General features: G+C 35.5%; 1 protein-coding gene across 1 annotated transcript in view; it reads right to left on the bottom strand.

The window, feature by feature from the left end:
• The window catches only part of LOC140164774 (protein kinase C-like), a 379,558-nt gene that overhangs the window by 230,285 nt on the left and 128,735 nt on the right, over positions 1–20,538 (bottom strand).

Raw genomic sequence — 20,538 nt, 5'->3', positions numbered from 1 at the left:
CCCCCACAAAACTATACACCACATGAGGCCACCATATACTATCACAATACCAAGTTTGATATAAAATCAGTGATTGCGTTTAAGCCGGAGAGTGGATTAATGGAAATGAAGGCAAAATATGCAAATGAGCTCATGAATATTCATAAATATGCAAATAAAATGACACATAACTATTCAGCACATGAGACCACCATATCCTATCACCGCATTAAAGTTTGATATAATATTGATGGTTGAGCATGATACCATAACATATCGGATGAGTCATAAAAATATTGGACGAGCCAACGGCGTAGTTCGATATTTGTATGACTTAATCCGATATGTTATGGTATCATGCGAAATAAGCCATCCAATATTATCATTATTAGGTTTTCTTAACTCCTAATAACCCTTAAAACATAATAATGAAGTTGATCGGTGATTGCGTTAAAGCTGCAGAGTGGATTAATGACAATGTAGGTCAAATATGCAAATGAGCTCATTAATATTCGTAAAATATGCAAATAACATGACACAAAAGTATACAGCACATGAGGCCACCATAGACTATCACAATACCAAGTTTGAAGTTGATCGGCGATTGTGTTTAAGCTGGAGAGTGGGTTAATGGAAATGAAGGCAAAATGTGCAAATGAGTTCATTAATATTCATAAATATGCAAATAAAATGACACAAAACTATTCAGCACATCAGGCCACCATATCCTATCACCGTACCAAGTTTGAAGTCGATCGGTGATTGCGTTAAAGCTGCAGAGTGGATTAATGACAATGTAGGCCAAATATGCAAATGAGCTCATTAATATTCATAAATATGCAAATAACATGACACAAAAGTATACAGCACATGAGGCCACCATAGACTATCACCGTAGCAAGTTTGAAGTTAATCAGTGGTTGCATTTAAGCTGCAGAGTGGATTAACGACAATGTAGGCAAAATATGCTAATGAGCTCATTAATATTCATAAATATGCAAATAAGGCGACACAAAAGTATACAGCACATGAGGCAACCATATACTATCACCGTACTAAGTTTGAAATTGATCGGTGATTGCGTTTGTGCTGCAGAGTGGATTAATGACAATGTAGGCAAAATATGCTAATGAGGTCATTAATATTCATAAATATGCAAATAATGCAACACAAAACTATACAGCACATGAGGCCACCATACCCTATTTCCATACCAAGTTTGAAGTTGATCGGTGATAGCGTTTAAGCTGGAGAGTGGATTAATGAATTTGCTTCCGCCCGGACAAACAAACAAACAAGCAAACAAAGAAACAAAGAAAGAAACAAAGAAAGAAACAAACAGGGGAACAAACAACCATCTGGATGATAACATAAGCCCCACATATATGTGGGGGCCAATAAAGGGAACATTTACTTTACATTTCCAAGTTAATTAGTATCAATTCTGTTAATTGATACTTAGTAGTTTAATTTTAAATTAATAATTGAAAAAAAAAAAACCCGATAAGCAGTTCTCATTTGATCCATCATTGTGAACACTCAGCTACATGTATCACCACTTTCTATGTATCATTATATATATATCACCAAGCCATTCATGCAATGGTGAAAGTATATATGTATCTCAAACTCTGTAACAGGCAATTTATTGCACAGATCAACCACGCTGTAAAACGTTAATGCATATGTCAATACAACAATTATGATGTGTTTAGATATACAGTTGTTGAATATGACATGAGAAAACAATAATTTCTTCTCATTATTCGTTCACAAACTGCTCCATTGTCTCTATGTACTATTTTTGTTCAAGTAACAAGCATCTTTATTACATGTCTTTGCTACTTTATTCACTCCAACCAAATAAAAATGTTTAGCCCAAATATATGGACTAACTACATCATTATCTGGATAACATGAATATTGTGGCGGTACATAAAATGGAGATGTTAATCGATCTTGATGCCATTTAACGGATATGATTGGCGACCGCAATGTTATTAACTACCCATTATCTCCCATCTCATCCATTGACTGTGTCAACATGCAAGATTCTTTTCAAAACACTGTCAATTAGGGCTGGCAATGGAAACTGCCTTGATATAAAGCCGTCTTGTATCAAGTAGTATTTACTGATATTGGTACCTCCATTAAAGAAATTTACTGTGGTGAATAAAAGGTGGGTATCTGGAAAAATTGTCGATCAAACAAGAATATAATTAAAAACTTTGACACTACACTAATTTTTGCACTATTCTGCACTAAAAATGTACAGTTTGTTTAAGGGGGAAAAACAGTCAATTATCTTTATAGTTTGGATTCAAGGAAAGATATATTTTTATTTACTGGTTTCTAAGAATTGTTTTTCACCCTTTTCTGATACACTAGTTGATCAAGAGAATAATAGGTCAATAGCCCATACAATCATTTTTAAACCATCAATCACAGTTTACTTTAATATGACAACACAACAAGACTCCTATTGCAGCCTCTCGCACAGGTACACCGTAGCTAAGGCACCTGTCTGGTACACATTAGAGTACAAACACCGCTTCTGCCCAGCAGCAGTGGTGTTTACTCCACTGGTACTAACACTGGAACTCCCCTGGTACTGTCTGGTACACATTAGAGTACCAATACTGCTACTGCACAGGACCCAGCAGCCATATGGAAGAACAGGGGAATACTTAAATTTTCCCCTGAATATGGACCCATTACATTGCCATTACAGCTATTTTTATGGAGTATTTTTCTCTTTCCCTGTACCCCACCTCATGAGTTGTAAGCCTTCCAAATTCAACAGCATTGTACCGTATGGTTTCATCATATTTACAGCAACTTTGTAAGAATTGGAACATAAAAATTTCACTTTCGTAATTTCATCCATAAGAGGAATTAAGTGGTCCACTAGATCCATAGATGACTGAAAGCCAACTTTAGGTTTTGGAGTCAGGGAATCCCCATTGACTAGCTTTCGGTGAAATGTAGTCTGTTTATATATTCAATATGATACACAATGCAATTGGTTACAAAGTTCACATTTGTTTGCTTTGCTATGCAGTTGATGATAACAATCTGTGAACAAGTTCCACAAAAGCAAGAAACATGATAAAACAAACCTAAATATTTAGACAAAAGCACATCATCTTTAAATACCATCCATAGTGTTACTGGTTTTGGTACCCCATACCCATCAATTCATAGTTGCTGCTTCTAAAGTTGGATAATCAGCAGTCTGTAATGTGTAATCAGAGTAGTTCATTGCCTTTTTCTTATCATTACATTTGTATTATTATCCCAGCAACTTGGATCTCATCTTCAAAAGCACAAAATATTGTATATTGTCAATTTTGTATTAGAACTGTCAGTTTTGTTAGCTTATTTTCTTCTTTTTTTTACAGCTATTGACCATGTTCTATTAGTTTGTGATAACTGCTAATAACAGGTCACATTTTAGATTCTGTATGGCAGCTGCTCCATGCAGGATTTATAAGCTGTTGCAACTATCTAAAAATAACACATAATTCTCATCCTGTCAAAAAGACAATGAGACAAAATTCACTCTCCTGTGTGGGATATTAAGGTCATGTCTTCCAATATGAAGTGTATGGATTTCAACTGGAATAGCACATTACAGTTCTTGCTTCAGTACATGTACTGGTATATGAAAGTCAATATTTCCTGCAAAAAATTGCTTTGTTTTTTATATTGATAATATCAATAGCCCAGTGAATTTGCTTAATTCTCACAAGCTGTTCAAATTCTGTGCAATTAGCAGGTTATTGCCACATTGTCCAATTATGTTAATGTAAATGTTCCTAAATCAATTTAACATTCAAGGTTGGCAATTTTACCACTTCAGGTTTGGTTTACAAAAACAAACTATTTTATTTCAAATTTGATTTTTAACATCATTTGTTCACAGATTATAGAAATTTTTTGTTGTTGTTGATTATTTTGGGGTTTATTTTTTTGGGGGGGGTGCAAATACGGGTCCAACAGGTACCCTGCAGGGTTCGAATGTAGGTCTGGCTGGCCGCCGTATCACTATAAAAATTAGGCCTGGCCGGTAACTTTTCTGACTGGCATCTAGTTGCCGGCCCGGCTGGCCGGTAACTTTTTAAGGTCAAGCCCGGCTGGCCTGTAACTTTTTGAGGCATATTTCGAACACTGGTACCCTGTAGTCACCTTTCAGCCCAAAACCTAATTTAGTCTCCTTCTATGAATACTGCATGGACTTGGCATTGTATTTCCATGAAAGACAAACCAGCTGGTAATATATACATGTGTATTCATTACCATAAACGACTGATATTGCATACAATTTCATATTAGAAATGCGGTATTGAAAGTAAAAATGCTGAATTCTATTCGTTTAATCATGGTTTAATATGCATTGTACATTCAACAACCCTTCCTATACCTTTGTACAGTAGTTAACCATTCTTAATCCGTGATGAATCAACACTTTGCCAGTATAGCGTAAATGCAAACGCAAGTTAATGGAAGCGCATACACAATACACATAAAATTTGTCATGCCAGTGAGTGGAACGTGTGCGCTACATGTTGTTTTCAATATTTTGGAGGAAGCGGCTAAATATTACTCTTTAATTTTTATTCTGTAGTTCTGTTGCTGCTATCAACATAAAAATCATTGATCTTGTAATGTTGAGTGGCAATTACTAAACTGGATATTCCTCATGAAATAATCCTGAATTAGGCTATATTACGCTTGTTTTTGTCGTTGAAATCTGCCCTCGCAAAATAAACCACAGACGATGCGGATGCATCATTGTTAATCAGTATCGAACACCGGTGAAACATGATTGAATCCCTAAGTATAAGATTGGCATGAGGGCTCATTGCTTATGAGTTTATAGAAATATCTTGTTCATGCTTTTGACTCAATATGGGTTACATATGGCTGCAACAGGGCCTCCTCTTAAATAACAGACGGTAACAATTAAGATGCATATTTGATCGATTTGGCTTTGTGTGTATGAGGGTACATTTCAGAGGTAGATGGTGTAGAAACACCTTATTGCTTGGGATTAAGCAGGAATTACAAACAGATGTTTTCATTATAAATATGACAATGATTACATATGGTTTTGTCAATGTAACCCTAAAGTAGAAGAGCATATGTTGAAAGAAATGGTGTCACATGTTATCCACCAAAGATACCATATTAGAGTGATATCTACCTAAGATAGCATTTAATTGATACCTAAAATAAATAGCATTCACTTACATTAATTAATAAGCTTTAGTTGCTATACTATACAACCGAAGACACAGGCTAAATGTTATCTACAGTAGATAGCAAAGTATCTATGGTTAACAGCAGTTGGAGTGAGCAGCAAAATTGCTTCCTTTATTAAACCAGAATAAATGCTATCTACTGTAGATAGTTGTTTACAGCAGAAGGTAATTGAATACCAACAAAAGGATCAAGGGGAATGAGTCGGATGTCGCTAACATTGATTTTGAGATATTGGCAAAGAAAGTGTTAAAATTCTTTTGTTTTCTATTGTTTTAAGCAATTGATAAAATGATGTAACTTCATGCAAATAAAGGTCGTATCAACTTGGGGTTTTCAGTTTCTGAAAGCTCTAAATGTCTTCTTTAGAAACATAAGTAAAACTCATTTTCGACCAGGGTCGACATGTGACACATTCCCCTTGATCATGTCACATATGTGACACAATCTGGTCCATGGAGGCCAAAGGAGGCATTTTTGAAAATTTAGTTACTATAATCATTACCTTCTACAAACATTAGGCTATCATATACTGAAAACACCAAAGGTCTAGCATACTTGGTTCTACAGCTACAAAGTTTTGTGACATCTATATTCTTCTGTATTTTAATGTTTTTACCTCCATATTTTTGCCTTTATCTCAATTTCAAATTTGCCGCCTTTGGCCCCCATGGACCAGATTGTGTCACAAATATGTAGATCTAAAGCTAATAGTAATTCAATGCTGTCTACAGTAGATAGCAATCAAATGCTATCAACAGTAGATAAATGCTGTTGTATATGATAGTTGAATGCTATCTACGGAAGATAACAATTTAATGTTATATGTAAAACATATATTCAACTAAACAGAAAGTACAATTTTCTAGGGCCATTAACTCATTCTTGTATCTTACTATAAAACATATGATAATAACAAGTGCCAAATAACTGCTCACATGTTCCTTTTTCAAAAATCAAAAAATAATTATGTGGACCTTTAAATAGGGATACATAATGGTAAATGATAATTATTGCTAAATGATCTTTTGGGACACCCTGTATCAATCTACTCTCATACAGCCTTCCCTTTTATCTTGATCTCCTATAGCTATATACACCTAATGGCTGAAGTAGAAAGCTGGCTAGCCACTGTATTGCAGGGAAAGTTTCGTGAGGTTTGAATTTTCGCATTTATTTTGTGGTTATTTTCAGAACCACAAAATTAAAAGCCATCAAACATATTTTTTACTCCCAGGTTTTAATGTGTAATTGTTTGCAATCGTGAATATAAGAAACAATTAAAACTGCTCCGAACTGTTCAAATTACGAAAAAAATAATACCGTAAAAATATCATGCTTTATACAGTTCAACTTGTTGTTTTCAATCAAATCTTGCTACATACAAAGCAGGTATTTTTACCCGAGGTATCTACATGGCATTCAACAGTGTTACACTAAATAGCCATATCCCTAAAATAGCTAAGCTACACCCACGTTTCCGCTGCTTGTGCTGTCCTCGGGGCAGCTTAGGCTCAGATGTAGCTTGCTGGAGGCGTAGAGTTGTAAAATTTCATATGAAAATTTCATCGTTAAATCCATGTCAACAACGATGACGACGAGAAATTGATAGACAATAAGATGGCCTATTTAAATGAGTTGTATTTTGTTTATTTACGACAACGGATTTGTTTGAAGAGGAAACAGGTCTGACATTACGGCTCGTATTTATTTGATTTGAGTTTATATTTTGATGCAATCCGCTTGATTGCCAGATAATGTTGATAGCATATACAAATAAGGTTCATTAGTTGTCTATTTAATGGGATGTAATTTGAGTAATAGCAATATTCCCTCTATAGCAGTGCTTGTTTACTGGACAGAAGGTGCTTATTGAAGCGAATTTTTTGTGCTACATAATTTTCATATTGTTGCACTATTCTATTAAAGTAAAATCAAAATATAAGCAAGTGAATATTTTTTATTAAGTGTAAGGTATATAGGGTTAGGTGAAGGTTATGGCTTAGTTACATCTATGTTATGAGGAAAATGAAAGTAATTAATTTAACTACTTGTTTATTTTCGCTACCAAAGTGAAAATAAACAAGTAGTGTTGAAGTTTTATTTACTTTACTTTTTCATTTATTACCACTACATATGAATCTACAAGTCTACATATTATTGGGTTTTTTTCAGAGAATGATTGTGCCAACATATCCTGCAAGTGATCTGACTGAAACCAGTGGCGTAGCCATAGGTAAACTACATTTACCTGATATGGATCAAATGTCATATTTTAGTCAATGTTGGGAGAGTTTGGGCATACAGACACTTGTAGCAATATTCATTTGAATCACTTGCCTGATTGAATCATAGACATAAATAACACCTAAAGAACCAATCACGTGGACGAGCTAGAAATTATTTGTGCCGAAAACTGACGAAACATTTGCACTTTTCTTTCCATTTAATACTGTTATATTGTGACAAAAATATATAGCTGTGGTGTTTAAGCCTGGCCAATATGGTATTAAAATATTTAAGCCAATGACACCATGCATGTTGACATTGGCTAAATATTAAGCTGTATTTTCAATTGCAAGGATGACAGTTATGTCTTAATTTCATCATTTTAATTTTCACAGACACCTTTTCAGGTGATTTGTGATGTGATCAAGCAAAATCAGTCGGAACTCAGAAATATTAGATTTTCAGTATCTTATAGAATAGTAAAAGCATTTACAAAGCTGGATTTTGCAGAAAACCCCATTGCAATTGAACAACCAGTTCCAAAGATTTCCAAAACAAGAGGAAACAAAAGAATTTCTTTGTTTGGTTATATCTCAAAATTACCTCGTAAAATTATTTACGAGTTCCGACTGATTTTGCTTGATCGCATCACATTTAGTTTTGTTTTTATAACAACAGTTCGCCCCTTGGAAAAATGAACTTTGTTATATATGGTGCAAAAATTCTTGCCACCAGCCACCATTGTTTTTAAGGTGCTTCCCGATTTCTTCTTATCATGAGATTCGGCGGCGTCTTTAAACTGTAGGGATTATGACAGGCAGCACTCACATAAGCTTCTAAACTGCAGTGGTCTCATCAATGGAGCTTCATAACTTTAGTTAATACACTACTTGTTTCTTTGTTTTTGTCAATTTGCTTTTATACCGGTGAAAAACAATGACAATTTTATTGATTTATGGTCCACTTTTAAGCAATTCCTACTAATTTTAAACTTTGTTATGCTTTTGCTGGGATCACCGATGCCTACAATTTTTCCTTGCTCATACACACTCTATAATGTCACATTAATCAAAACACATACATCTCATATTGGTATATTTGATAGCAATTTGCTTTGGAGCTATTCTAATTAAAATACATACACCCCTGTATGAAAGACATGACCAAAATTGACCATGACCTTAATCTTTGATCCACAAAGGGAGTGTGAATTTCAAATGGGGTTTATACATGAATGGTAGACTCTCTTTGAAATCTACACCCCCTGTACGGGAGACTAAGTTCATGTCTTCCATAGAGGGTGTATGGATTTCAATTAGAACAGCCCAATATTTTCCCATGGATAGATAGAAGCTGATATTGCCTTGTCTATCTCATTATCTTAAACTGTCTATCATCATTGTCGGCATGGGAAATTAAATATCGTTGATTGCTTCCAACCGATATTGTACATCCAACATAAAACGATGGTATTTGGATTTTATGCACAGGTACTAAATGCTTATAACCGCCATGATAGTATATTCAAGATTTAGCTTAGTATCAAGACATGGATTATACAGCTTATGGAATAAAGCTGTCTAATCCCTCAATAAAGTCTTGACAATAAACTAATTTCCTCAGTGTGCTTACATAAAGTATCAAAATCAAAATTCAGTTTTCAATTTTATTTATATGACTAAGCCTATGAGCTATTCTCAGAGCTCTTTTTTCTGAAAACCCCATCATACTTAGACTTACAGTTCCAGAGATTTTAGCGTTACTCAGAACAATAAAATACAGAGGAAGTTGAATACTATTGTTGGCTATATCTCAAAATCAATATTCTCAACATCCGATTCATTTTGCTTGATCACATCAAATGTTAAGTAAAACAGTATTTTCATAGAAATGTTTTATTTCTCTGCTACTTTGCGAAAAGATTTTTTTTTATAAATCAAGTTTTCTTAGAAAAGCCAACTATATTGTTATCCTATTAACTGGATTTTAGAACTCAGTGACTTCTTTTACAAAATGTGATGTTGTTTGAGTACCATAGTTGCTAAACACTTATTTTTAAACTAAATTAAAAAAAAAAATACCATGCATCAAAATGTTCACGAAGTGATATGTTAAAATAAGGACTATTTAGTTTATCAAACATAATTCTAAAAGTAAATATCAATTTATTCTCATCTTCGAATATTCACTATAAAACATATTTTGGTACAATACCGTAAACGTCACCTAATGGTGCTATGGGCTCCTTGAAATAAGTGGAATTTTAGACACAAACCAAAAATGCCCTCCTATAAAAATCCAATCAGCAAATAAGGGCACATACCCTTAATTCTTGTTGGGATTTTCAGGAGAGGGAGCTCTCTATTTGTACATGTAATTGACCCCAAGGCAATGGGGCCCAGGTGCACCATTAGGCGAACGTTTACGGTATTCAATTCCTTAAAAAATATCAAAATCTCAAACAAATCCTTTTACTGAACCACTTATTTATAGTCTTTGTTTCCTCTCATTTATTTCTATTTGATTTTTATTTAACTCTCCTACTATTTTTTTTTTTTTTTAAATCATGAAACTGAGGACTAAAACAATATATAATGGCACTCACACATGGTCAATATAGTCTATTTGGGGATTGTAACCACTCAGCCAGTAAAACAACAACAAGCTTCTTGCAGACAAATATACATTTATTTTATTTATAGTCTTTATTTTCCCTGGATTTTACCAGCCTTTATTTATGAAACCAAGAACTAAAACAATATATAATGGCACTCAGACTAAAGTACTGCTCGGCTTATAATTAGCAAAGAAAATCAAGACTCATAACATCGTGGATTGACATAGAATAGCGTAAACACAGTTAGACGTGGCACCTACGCTATAGTTGTACATTGCACTATGCGTGGCTGGTGTGCGCTCATGTGAATTTATACAAGTGTAAGTTGGAACTTTATTGACATACGCAGTAACAAAAACCAAATAATTTTTACCAAGCCGAACAAACTGTACTTGCAGACAATATTTTGTTCTTCTCTTATACGCTTCTCCCTGGCTTTTCTCAGGCTTACTTAAAATGGACTCCGCTGGTCCCTATTTCACACTTTTTGTCTTTTGATCTGGGACAAGTAGACTATTTCATGATTCATTAATTGTACATTTTTGGTGGGAGTCAGCACTACAATCAACGAAAAAAGTCCTTGGAACGCTTGGCACACTCTGTCAAGATTCCGTGCAGAATTTCTTATGTTCATGGAAATGACCTATATTGTGTTTGGGAAGAAACGTGACATCTACAACAATGATTTTCCTTCCCTCTCCCCATCAAGCAATGTTGGAACACATTGGGGAACCGCTGAAGACATTGGCATTTCTCAACATTGCACGGGGAGAGGGGTGACAGTTTTCCGTTATTTACACGCATAGCGCTCCAAGACTTTTTTTCGTTGATTGTCTCTGCCGAATGCAAAATATTTCATCTAAATTTCGCTTTTGTCTCATAACTCAAAACGGCATGTCGTATGAGCTTCAAATTGCACACGAATTGAGAGTGGATTATATGCTTTGTAATCATAATAAAATTGTTGATAAAGAATTTGATTTATTTAGGAATGGTCATTGGAAACACCCCTATGCTAAATTACTCACGTTTCTTAATCATGGCTCTAAAATGCTCTAAAATGTCGTTTTTGTCCATAACTCAAAAACAGAATGTTCTATGAGTTTCATATTGCACCAGATTTGAGAGTAGATAATATCCTTTTGAATCATAATAAAATTGTTGATAAAAATGTTGAGTTATTCAGGGAGTGGTCACTGAAAACACGTCCTCTGCTAAATTACACAAGTTTCGTAACGATGCTCTCTACTGTAGCCAAATTTCGCTTTTGTCTCGTAACTCAAAAACACTACAAATACATCATTTTTACAATATCACAATGTTTTGGAGTATGTTTCCAAAATATTTTCAATGTTATTAAAACTTAAAACATTTTGTACCCTTTATGATATAACCCAACATGTAAATGTTTTCTCTAAAACTTGTGTATGCTGAGTATAGGCATATCCGAGCGAATCAGAAAGATTATGATATAACAATTTGAAACTACTCATTTCTGAATATTATTTATATTAAAACACGCTTTTGAGATGAGAAAAAAAAGAAAAGAAAAAAAAAACCACAATTGAATATACTATTTTAAAAAAAAGACCACCACTGGGACTCGAACCATTCACATCGGTCAATAGTCAAAAGGTTATCAGTCTGAGGACTATTCCGCTACGCCACGCTGCCATTTCGCAATCAAGTAACAAGTTTTGTTCTTTTATAGTAGTCAGGTATCGGGGAAAGTGTAAACTTGTATAGAGTGTTTGCACGAAAGGATCATGGGTTCAAATCATCCTCCAGACACGCTACATAAGATATGCTAATGCATAGAGTACAAAGAATTACTTCGATCAAAACCAGTTAAACAGGTGATTGGTATTGTACTCCGTGCATTTGCATGTCTTCTGGAGCGTGTCTTTAGGATGGTTTGAACTTAATGATCTTCCATGCAAGCACCCTATAGTAGAAACGGCAAAATGTATCAGTTTACCATAATGACAAAATGGTCCAAAAGCGACATTTTATGTTTTTAGGCCGCATCTCACGGTTACGTCACGCTTCGCTTACATTTGCTATACCAATTGAAAATGTTTTATTGCAAAAGGAATGAAACATTCGTTTCATATATGAAATTTGTTAACAGTTAAGTTTACCAATTTGAATTGAAATAAATACGCATAAACAACTCATTTCTGAATATTATTTATATTAAAATACGCTTTTAAGATGAGAAAAAAAACAAGAAAAGAAAAAAGAAAACAACAATTGAATATACTTTTAAAAAAGACCACCAAAGATTATGGGACTTCGAACCACATCGGTCAATAGTCAAAAGGTTATCAGTCTGAGGACTAATCCGTTCATAATGCCATTTACTTAATCGAAGTAACAATTTTGTTCTTTTTATTTAGTCAGGTATAGAAAGAAAGTGTATATATTTATTTCAATTCAAAATGGTAAAGTGTTAACAAATTTCATATAAGAGATCAAGGTGTCATTCCTTTGCATTAAAACTTTCTCAATTGGTATAGCAAATGTCAAAGAACGTCACGTTCATTTAGATTTGCGCCTGAAAATGTTTAAATGCAAAAGATTTTGGACCATTTTTCATTATGGTAAATTTGATACACTTTACCATTTCTACTATACAAGTTTACACTTTCCCGATACCTGACTACTATAAAAGAACAAAACTTGTTACTTCGATTGTGCAATGACAGCGTATGAGTGGATTAGTCCTCCGACTGTTAACCTATTGGCTATTGACTGATGTGCGTGGTTCGTCCCAATGGTGGTCTATATTTTTTCTTTAAGTGTATTAAATTGTTGTTTCTTTTTTATTTTTTTTTTTTTTTATTTCAAAAGCGTATTTTGTTATAAATAATATTCAGAAATGAGTTGTTTCAAATTTTTACATCATAATCTTTCTGATTCGCTCGGATGTGCCTATACTCAGCAAACACAAGTTTGAGTGAAAACATAAATTTAACACGTTAGGTTATATCATAAAGGGTGCAAAACGTTTTAATAACTTTAAAAAAACATTTTGGAAAACATGTTGCAAAACATTGTGATATTGTACGAAAAATTCATTTGTAGTGTTTTTGAGTTATGAGAGAAAAACGAAAATTGACTCAGTATCATACAGAAGAGGGCCATAATTACAAAACTTGTGTCATTTAGCATAGGAGGTGTTGTCAGTGACCACTCCTAAATAACTCAACATTTTTATCAACAATTTTATTATGATTCAAAAGGATATTATCTACTCCCTAATCGTGTGCAATATGAAGCTCATACAACATTCTGTTTTTGTGTTATGGACAAAAACGACATTTTAGAGCAGTTTAAAGCCATAACTATGAAACGTGTGTAATTTAGCATATGGGGTGTTTTCAGAGACCACTCCCTAAATAAATCAAATTCTGTATCAACAATTTTATTATGATTGCAAAGCATATAACCCCCTCTCAAATCGTGTTCAACATGAAGCTCATACAACATTCTGTTTTTGAGTTATGGACAAAAACGACATTTTAGAGCAGTTTAGAGCCATAATTATGAAACGTGTGTAATTTAGCATATGGGGTGTTTTCGGTGACCACTCCTAAATAAACCAAATTCTTTATCAACAATTTTATTATGATTGCAAAGCATATAATCCACTCTCAAATCGTGTGAAATTTGAAGCTCATACGACATTCCGCTTTTGAGTTATGAGACAAAAACGAAATTTAGATGAAATATTTTGCATTCGGTAGAGACAATCAACGAAAAAAGTCCTTAGAACGCTTGGCACACTCTGTCAAGATTCCGTGCAGAATTTCTTATGTTCATGGAAATGACCTATATTGTGTTTGGGAAGAAACGTGACATCTACAACAATGATTTCCCTTCCCTCTCCCCATCAAGCAATGTTGGAACACATTGGGGAACCGCTGAAGACATTGGCATTTCTCAACATTGCACGGGGGAGAGGGGGTGACAGTTTTCCGTTATTTACACGCAAGCGTTCCAAGACTTTTTTCGTTGATTGTAGATCCTAGATTGATGAATAAAATGCAAGCATCTCACATCACAGATATTGTGTTCCAATATCTGTGCTCACATCAGTGACCCCAGCATACACACAAGAAAGGTCAGCACTAATGTGGCTAATGCTATGGTCTTGACAGTGGCACCCAAGGGCTCTGTCATATGGCAAGCCAAGGGGGCCAAAAGCGTGGAACAGCTACGCGTAGCTTCTTTCTCGTTACGAGCAGCTGTTTGACCAATCAAAATAGTCAAATTTAATCACGTGGTTGGATCGTTAGCTGCGCGTAGTATAGTTATAGGTATCCTCTTTCACAATTATTATCTTGTAATTAATTTACGGAATTAGCATAGATAGCGAACGGGTAAAGGAGGCCAAATCACAGCACGTGTCAAGAGAACATGTTGCTAATGCCTGGCTAAATGACACAAAGCATATTTATTTAGTGTTTCCAAGTTTACACCGTGTTTAATAGCAAGTAACTTTATACTCGGCTGTATTAGCGGTGCAGGGGATATGAAGGTCAAACAACAACTACTACTGATGTAAAGCGCTGTGTAAAGATATTGCAGGGAAAGCGATATCACATGCCACTGTGTAAATATGGAGAGAGTAAAATGGGTCATCATTTTTTTTAGAACGGGGGGTCCTAAATTTACAAAAAGTCGGCGTCAATAAATTGCGGCCCTCACTATTTCGGCATCAAAATGTTATCACCCCCGACTCCCACCACCGATACACCTTACCTTTTTGAATACAATAAACACACTATCTGTAGTCATCTTGTGACTCCCTACATTTTGTCATTATCAATTTATGACCCCCCTCCCCCTTATTTTTCTTTCCAAAAAAGTATGACCCCCTATATTTGTGATCCCCTTTCGAAGTAAAAGCTATCACCCTAAATATAGAACAATCATCATTCTGTTCAAATATTACTTTAATAGCACCTATACCATTTTTTGCTGATATACTACAGATATTTTCATTTACAAAAATTAACAACGTAATATTTGTGAGAGAGGGTGTTTACATCAGCTCCACGTGTTTAAAACCGCGAATCTGATTGGTTAATAAGCTGCACGTAACGAGAAAGAAGCTGCGCGTAGCTAGTCCCACGTTCTGAGCCGCTTAGCTTGCCATACTGTCACAGGTTCCAAACTGAACTGAATGAATCAAAGAACTTTTCTCTCCATCCTTCCTTCTCTTCTTCCTTCCTTCTTTCCTCCATCTTCTTTCTTTCTTCCTCCCTTCTTTCCTCCATCTTCTTTCTTCCTTCCTTCTTTCCTTCTCCTAAAAAACAGTTGCAGAGTTAGTGTTAAAAGCAAATATGATGTAAATCTGCTGCTGAAGGTTACAAAGATGATAAATAAAATAATAGATAGCAGAAGCGTACAGTGCTTGTCAACAATATAAATCTGTGAAAGCACGATTAAGGGGGTACTACACCCCTGGTCAATTTTGTGCCTATTTTTACATTTTTCTCAAAAATTATAGCGCATTGGTGACAAGTAAGATATGTATATTATAGGGGCAAGGACTACAACTACTGCACTGAAAATTCAGCAACTCCAGGCAAGTAGTTATTGATTTATTGATCAAATATTGGTTTTCTCTCATTTTTGACTGTAACTCCACAACTGTTGTCTGTGCTGAAATAAAATTTCAGTACAGTAGTTGTAGTCCTTGCCCCTATAATATACATATCTTACTTGTCACCAATGCGCTATAATTTTTGAGAAAAATGTAAAAATAGGCACAAAATTGACCAGGGGTGCAGTACCCCCTTAAGGTCAGATTTGAAGAAAAGCAGTTTGATGATAATGACACTAGTGCATTTTTTCCAAGGCAGGTGTACATCCTATTAGAGATTCTGCCCGCACCTGTCTCACACAAGGCAGTGTGTAATATCACATAAGGATACGGTTGTTGGAAAATGGGCTATACAGAAATCACAACTTACACATTTTTAGGATATGAAATACAATATATTTTTAATGGGTATGGAAAATTTTGTAGCTGACATGTGATATTATCCAAGTCTTGGTTTCCTTTCCAGGGTTTAATAATAATTATTGTTTTAGACATTATGTCTGCAATGGCTAGATAGGCAACTAAGTCCTGTGACTCTTCCACTGTTGCTGCATTAGACAGGCAGCAAATTTGAAATACAAACCGGACACAAATCCAATTTAAAAACACAATAATAAAAAACCTGCAATTATGCAAAGTGTATCAAATCAGTAACAGTGTATAGTGTGTCTTTAAAACTTATTACCAAGACAAAATTAAAATGCAAATTGTAACACATTTCTTTGGAGCAAATAATATCCGGTTCCACGCTCAAAGAATCATCCTGATTGAAAAGGTGCTAAGAATCAGGTCAGGCATGGGGGGTTATTTGCATGGAGCTTCCAATCCAGATTAATCTGTGCCAGCAAAATCAGGATCAAATGGTGACCCAATACTTTTACTATTAACCCTAACATGGACCATGGTTTTTTGCTAGCGGAAGGCAGAGAAGGAACCAAAAAGGAGATGAACAAAGATTTCACTTGGTACTCCCGGGAATCAACCCTGGGACCCCTCAGGTGCTACGCACACGATCACCGACCTCATGGCACGGGGGTAATCTGGCCCAGCCAGCGATTCAGTGAGATAAACATTAATGATGTAAATGCTGCCTATTTTTACTAAATACCCTCTTCTCGAGCATATTTTCCTTTAAGAAGGCTTGCTTTTGTTTTCACCTGCAGACAGAGGTTATGCATCTGGATGCTGGTCTGCAGCAGATTCAAAATTATATGTGAATATCCCTCACTATATCAGATTTTACCATAGCTATGATGTGGTTGGACAGATGATGTCTGCTTCTTCAAGGCATTTTCCCCTCCTTTCCCCACTGACTTGTTTTAGTACAGGGCAAGTCAAATAATATGGCATGAACATGTGAGACAAGTCAAATGTCTTGCAGTGTTTTAATCAGAGTATTATAGTCTCGTGTCAAAAAGTAAGTTTGTTTTCCCCAAATATTGCCTACGTTTAGGTAATATACTGAACACTCCATCAAAATTGTACTAGTATGGCTTCTGAAATAAGATGATATTTTCATCTTGCTGAACACAACACAATACAAATCCGACTCATTTCAGGGTTGTGCCCTAACACTTAAAAACATCCATAAGTAGCAGATTATATTGCTGTCAGGTGGGTATAACATTTTCAAATTACCAGGCTATGTCAATAGTGGGTAACTCAGATCAACTGAGTGGTCCAAATGACTACCAGAGTCATTCTGTGGTTGGTTCATAACTTTTTAGAATTACCAACCCAATTGGTAAGTGTCTAAAAAACTTTTGGGGTGCACCATTTGATTTCCAAGGGGGCATAGGAGTTTTTTGAAGAAGCCAAACTTTGTCCACTAGTGAGACAAAAAAAAAACCTCATTTCATCCCACTGACAAGTAAAAAATAAAATTTCCCCACCCAACTGTGCATAAAGGTCTAGGCCTACATTAAAATTGAAAATAAGATATTTCGCCACCTTAGGCAGCCTAAACAAAATCCGCTCGATGCAAACTCCCATGCTCCTCTGAAAATCAAATGGTGCGTCCCTTAATCGTAACTCTAACCCTAATCACTTAATCCTAACCCTAAACATACATGCAACACTAACCCATAAATCATTATCCTACATGTAACCCTAATCCTATCCCAAAGTCTTAACCCTAATCCTAATCTATTGACATGGCAGCCAGGGGCAGATCCAGGAATTTTCAATAGGGGGGCACCGAGCCACCGCACAGCGGTTCGGCGCCCACACAAAGTCAGGCGCCACTTTGCAAAAATTAGGGGAGCATGCGCCGGGTGCCCCCCTCCCCCTAAATCCGCCTCTGGCAGCTGACAATTAAGTTTCTAAAGCCAAAAGCTGAGGCACAGCCTTCACTCATTCCCATCACATGCATCTCTATAGAATAGTTCTTCATTTATGAGCCCTATGATTCATCTCAGGCTTTTGAATTTGACAAGATAAACGAGCCTTCGCTTAGTACTGATCTTCCTTCTGTCTCTTCCCTAGTATTTGTGTGACACGCTCTGATCCAATCAGACTAAAGTTGGCAATAATGAAAATGGAAATACCATATTGTTTCTATTAAACAACCCAGGGAGTTGCATTTTTCCAAACAGGAGGTGATTATTCTAAAGAAGTGAATTTTCAGTGATAAAAAGCTTCAAAATTGCTGATGAACTTCCGAAAACTCACTCGGAACCGTGGAACATGATATTTTTGCGGTAAATACCCATAATTACATCCATAAGTGCATCATCAAACAAGAATCTGATGAAATTGGTGAAATTCTACCATAATTAGGCATGATGCTGGATGGAAGTTTGAGTCATAATATGTTTTGTCCATGTAATTTAGCAATCGTCACTGACATGACTGATGCAAATTTTTAAAGCTATATGGTATGGCACTTTTTGCATAATTTTATCCATTTTTATCAGAAAATTGGAGGGGGCATTTATTAGAGGAGCATTTAATACAAACAATATAGTAGGCAAAAATAAGGAGAAAAAACCTAATAAAAACATATATATGAAAACTGACATTTTATAAAATATTCATAACTCTACGGCCATATATGCCAGGGACTAGGGGGATTTCAACAGCTGCAGCTTAGGCACTGAGCAGTGAGCATAGTAGCAATGGTACTGGTAGCAAAGTCTCAATTAAAAACACTTCAAACTTTGGTCCGAGTGGATCCAATTGCATCATATAAACATCTCAAAAAAAGTAACTATTAAACCCCCCCTTAAATAATAACCATTATTCAAAAACGGGGAATTGTATTACAAATCTGTAAAATGTGTTGGAAGCAGAATTTATTTCTGCACATTTTGACACCTCATTTGCAGCAATTGACTAAATATTGACGTCACAGCGTACATTTAAATCAATGTAACCCAAGATTTGAAAGTTGCGGTAAATTGTATTGATTTTGTATTCAGTGCAATGGAAGGAAATCTGTGCAATGATAATCTGAGTGTTTTTGTATTGTAAAAATTTGTATGTAAGTGCAAGTTTCAAATCTGGACCTCACCACATTAAATTGACCGGTGTTTTATTGTTTTCTGGGCTATCATATCAAATGAGGTGTCAAAATGTGCAGAAATAAATTCTGCTTCCAACGCATTTTATTGATTTGTAATACAATGGCCCCCTTTTTGAATAATGGCCATTATTTAAGGGCGGTTAGTTACTTTTTTTGAGATGTTTATTTATTTGCACATCAAGACCACTATAGACCTTCAGGGGAAACATCACCACGTCAAACCAATCGTCGAAGAAACGGAACAATGAATATTTTATCTTAGGTAAACTTGTCATGTTTGTGAGGTAAATGTCAAGTAATATATTACATTTGATATTTCCTATTCATTCCTCTCCTCTGTACACTTCAATAACACTACAACACTCATTGAAAGTTGTTGAGACACTAAGGAAAACTTGCTCTGTATTATTTCCGCTATTTTTAACATGCTGAAAAGCTGGTTCCGTTGGTGTGAAACTGTAAACAAATTTCCTTTACCTATAAACCCATCTCTAACCTCCTTCCACACCAAACAATGTTGGGAATTATATAACACTAATAAGTAAATCCTTATCATTAGATTGGAGGATTGTGGCCTGGTATATGCACCCAGTATGCTGTATTAAGTGTGTGTGTTTGTATAATCTGGTGAGGCTCGAACCAGCACACTCTAAGCAACCTGGTCAGTAATATTCGAGTCTATATCACACTGAACCACATTCGATATTATTCAGTCTATATCGCACTGAATATACGGCATAAATAGTGCCCTCTGTTGATACCTAGAGCGGTTCCCGCACCATAGCGATAGGGTTCAGCTGTTGGTCAATGTTACATTCAGGTTATTCTTGCTTTCTTGCCCTGCAGGGCCCTTATATTGGGGTCCCCATTGGAGTGTTTAGTCGTTGAATGGGAGTCGTTAGCTCTAGGTATCAATAGAGGGAGCTATGCTGCATATTCAGTGCGATATAGACTGAATATCGAATGCTGTTCAGTGCGATATAGACTGAATATTAGAGAGACTAGCTTGCTCTATGACCGGAAATCTTGAGTGCACTGGTTTGATCCCCTCCAGTTTTGACTATTTTTTTGCTAGCACAGGTCCTATTTGTCAAATTGCATTTCCATTTCCTTGCATTGTGAAACAAAGTATAGGATGAAGTATTTAGACCATCTTCTTAATTTATCATATTCTTGAGCTCCCTTGTATAAATTTACATATGAACGACAGCAATGTATGTGCACCACAGAATTAAAACCAGAGAACCAGGACTCGACCGCCATCTTGATACAGGCATGGAGCAACACTTGGGGGTATTCGGTTTCCCTCGGAAT

The sequence above is a fragment of the Amphiura filiformis genome, chromosome 11, assembly GCF_039555335.1.
Source record: "Amphiura filiformis chromosome 11, Afil_fr2py, whole genome shotgun sequence".
NCBI classification, from domain to species: Eukaryota; Metazoa; Echinodermata; class Ophiuroidea; order Amphilepidida; family Amphiuridae; genus Amphiura; species Amphiura filiformis.
The sequence above is the reverse complement of the archived record's forward strand: the minus strand, read 5'-3'. Positions and strand labels throughout refer to the sequence as shown.